This window comes from Sinocyclocheilus rhinocerous, unplaced genomic scaffold (assembly GCF_001515625.1).
Source record: "Sinocyclocheilus rhinocerous isolate Xijiao unplaced genomic scaffold, SAMN03320098_v1.1 scaffold1307, whole genome shotgun sequence".
Taxonomy (NCBI): Eukaryota; Metazoa; Chordata; class Actinopteri; order Cypriniformes; family Cyprinidae; genus Sinocyclocheilus; species Sinocyclocheilus rhinocerous.
The window spans coordinates 262,840-267,330 of record NW_015631048.1 but is presented as its reverse complement, the minus strand read 5'-3'; positions in this window follow the sequence as shown (position 1 = coordinate 267,330).

The following is a 4,491-nucleotide window of genomic DNA, read 5'->3' as shown; positions in this document are numbered from 1 at the left end:
TTGAGTTGAATTACTGAAATAAATGAACTTTTCCACGACATTCTAATTTATTGAGATGCACCTGTATACATACATATATATATATACACATACATACGTAGTATGTATATATATATATGTATGTGTATATATATATATATATATAATTTATTTGTGGGTTCAGTTTGCAACTTATTATTAGCAAAGTATTTATTATATTCCAGTAAAACACATAAGCATGGAGAATGGTGGAGAATAACAAATTAATTCAGAAATGACTAAATTTCACAATTAATTACAACTAAATGCCCAGTAATAAACTGACTTAAATGTGAATTTTTTAAGTAGAAAGGGTGAAAAATATTTTCTTGTAAAACTAAGTTCATTAATCTTTATTTACAACAATAAAAATTTTTTTTTTTTTTTTTACAGTGAGCAGACAAATAGATTTAATTTTTAATAATTTTTTTAAGGAAGAAGGAAATCCTTTTCTGAGTGAGCAGCTTTTATAGAGGTGTGAAAATTCCTCTGGAAGTGCTGAAAACATGCATTAACATACCAGTGCAAAGCCAAGGTTAGTGGACAGAGCTGTGCTCACTCATTACGTTTACAGTCCCTCAGGAAATAAATATCTATAACGCTTTCTACAGACCTCTAATAAGACGCAGGTAACAACCGTTCATTACAGAGACTCAGGCCAGAGATTTACAAATCTCAGGAAAGTGCGGTTAGGCAGGTTCCCCTTACTTTGAAAACGGTTATTTCTTTAAGGGCGTCACAGGATGAGCAATAAAGGTTTTGATTTATTCTTGGCGGCTGATAATTGCTAGTGTCTTGTCATCTGTCAGAAGGGAGAGATTTGGACGGTCCGAGGTGCAGATTTCATGCTCTCTCTGGGAGGCCATAAATCTCTCAGGGGCCCCTCATAAATCACAGACTGCAGAGAGGAGTGTTGATCGCTTCCTGAGCCTGATTATTCAATAAAAAACGACTGTAAAAATATTTATTTTGAATTTACTTTAAATAACTTGTTGCTAATGCGTAAATTAAAAGTAGCTTTGACACTGACACCTCAAACCAGAACAGAAATCAGAACAAGCAATAGAAAACTATGCTAATCAATTAATGTCAAAAAATACATTTTTGAAGGCTTTATAGCTAAAAACACACAATTAGATATAATGGAAATACTCGCACAAAACAAATACAGATTGTGTTTTTTTTGTAAATTTATAGATTTTTTACAACTTTGATATTTTTTTACAAATATTATTAGAGCATGTTTTGCAAGAAAATACTGTTTCAGTATTTCAGCTTCAAAATTTCACATTTAATATAATAATAATATATTATTATACATTATATATATATATATATATATATATATATAATTTTTTTACTATTATCATTATCATTATACAATTTTGTTGTATTTAAAAACGTTTTTTTTATGTTTATTATTTCCGATCTGTATTATATCTGGCAAATAAAAAAAAATATATAAAAAAATTACAGATTCATCAAGACAGAAAATCTACACGAAAACAATGAGCAAAAAAAAATCGGACTCAGAAAATACATGTTTAATGCATCACAACTGCAGGAAACATAAAAATACTTTAAAATGAAAGAAACTTACATACTTTAAAATGTAAGCAAAAAAAAAAGATGTTTTTTTTTTTGCTTCAGCTTTAAAGTAATTATCTTTTTTTTTTTATGTAATCATAATCATATTGACATTTTATTTAGTATTTGCTGTCATAATTTGCACAATTTCCTGCATTTCCTTTCAGTTATTAATGACAAATGATGCTCACACTGCATATGCTCGATACAAAATTAGCTTTTTTCTCATGGTCGAAAAGACAAACAGTCTAAAAGTAACAGCACTCTCACTGTAAACTGTCCAACTGTGTAATTGTTTTAGGGTATGGCATCAAACAGCCCCCATAAAAGACAAGCAGAGGAAAAGGCCTGACCTCTCATTCTGTCTGTCTCTCTGCCCTACACTAACCCAGCACACAGGACAGGATAGATGCCCCAAAGTGATTCATTTATCAATGATCATTATTAAGACCAAATAATCACAAGCACATTTTTTGAGACATTACACAACACAGACTGGGAGGATGACAGCTATCTTTGGTATGAAGAGCTGTCAGTGATGCTTTAGAACTGAACTGTTGACTTACAGCAGCCGTTGTTCTTCAGATTAGAGAGAATGATGAAGCAGGACATGATCAGGCTGCGGGCAGTGAAAGGACAAAGATCCATAGCGATACAGACCAGATTCCCCGTTGCACAACCTGAAACATGACCATCATGCAATCTGTCAAAAACAAACCAAACAAAAGTATGTGCTCCCCCTGTCAGTGCTAAACACAGTGTGTAGGTTGTGCTACTGAAGCAATGTTATAATTGTCAAATACCTGCTCTTTTTTTGCGGGCTTTGAAGTCCGAGTGTCTTTCTGTTCTTATCCTCGGGTGCTGTTCGGGCTTGATTTATTGTTTGTTACAAAGACACTCAAATTATACGGCCCACAAGGCCCAGCACCAACACAGCGCCAAGATCGCATTGCTGGAGATGATAATTGTATCATGTGGACAAATGTAAATAATGGATCGCAAGTCCTTCACACATGAGAGGAAATCCACAAAATACTAGTTATTTGATAAATGTACAATTTGTCATGAGCACTAACAGACAAATTTAGATTGAACTACCTGTGTGATTAATCACAAGAGAGAGCAGGAATCTACTATGAGACACTGCCCTTGAAGACTAGCACAAGTTCAGCCATTATCACTGACACAAAGTGCTGAAATCATTCTTAATCTTTTTTTAAACCTTTTTAAAATTAAGTGTCATAAAATTAAGAACAAATTAAGAAAAAATGCAATGTGCATTACATATAACGTATTTTAACTTGCATTTATTAAATATATATACACTATACTGGTAAAAAGAATGGAATAAGATGTTTTATGTTTTTGAAATAAATCTCTTATTTCTTTGATCAAAATGCAGTAAAAAGAGTAATATTGCGAAAAATTATTAGAATTTAAAATAACTTTAATATATTTTAAAATGCAATTAATTCTTGTGATGGCAAAGCTGGATTTTCAGCGATCATTGCTCCAGTTTTATAGGGTCACACGATCCTTCAGAAAGCATTGTAATTGCAGAGTTAATGTAATTTTTGGACAGGTAGGGCATATATAATTGAAATAATATAAAAATATTATACAAAATTGTACTGTGTGTGTGTACAAACCCGATTCCAAAAAAGTTGGGACACTGTACAAATTGTGAATAAAAACAGAATGCAATGATGTGGAAGTTTCAAATTTCAATATTTATATATATATATATATATATATATACTGTATATATATATAAATATATATATATAAATGTACATTTTACATTTTAATTAATACTTATTATACTGACATTTTTACTGACATTTATGTATTCATTTATTTACATAAACACACACATATATAATGCTGCATATATGAATTACAGTATATACATATAAACAATCAAACACATTAAAAAACTACATTAAAAATAAAACAACTTTATTTATATAGTAAATATAAAAATTATAATTTAATAATATAATTATATAATTTATATGATGAACTATCCCTGACATTACACATCCACTAAAAGCCTTGGGCCCAGGTGGTTAAAAGTAATTTTTTTTTAAAGTCAGAAAAAAGTATAATCATATAGTTTAAGATGCCAGTTAGTCATATTGGTTCACATCTGTGCCTGTACTTTCTCTGTCTGGGTCTTGCCACAGTTCAAGGTCAACTTGCCCTCCTTCAAAGGTGCCAAAAGCTCATTCCTAATCTCTGATGATGGTGAATGATGTTGTAATGTTTTTATTTTTTCCACAGTTTATGAGATGTACAAATCTAAGATACTCAGTGTTAGGGTGACCATACGTGCCATTTGTTTTGGCTTTGTTTTCCTGTTTTCATGCTTGTTGAAGGTAATGATCGAAAAGTAGTTTGACCAATAACATGCAAGCATTGTACATAATGGACCAATCATGGCGTGTGAGAAGGTGGGATCTACGGTCAAAGTGATGCAATTACGCGTACATATGAGGTGTGTTCGACTTAAAAGCAGTGCGGCTCAGACCGATCAGTGTTTGACATCAAAGTACCTCGAGAGCGTTTCGAAAGCATAACCGTCTGTATGGTACTTTGATGTCATACACCGATCGGTCTGCACACGCAAACAAAGCCAAAACCTAGATATTTTAGGCAATATAGAAATCCTGGCCAGGACGCGTCCTGGGAAAATGGCACGTATGGTCACCCTAAACCCCTTAACACCCTTAACCCGCTTTCTGTCGGCTTATTGAAGTGTGCATGTGTGATATGTAACAGTTAGTGCAGATTTAAGCGCATCTAGACCGAGCAAACGTCTTGCACGAAAGAAAGAAGGAAATATATCACAAAAGCAGACTTTTTCATGACTCAGAAAATGATAAA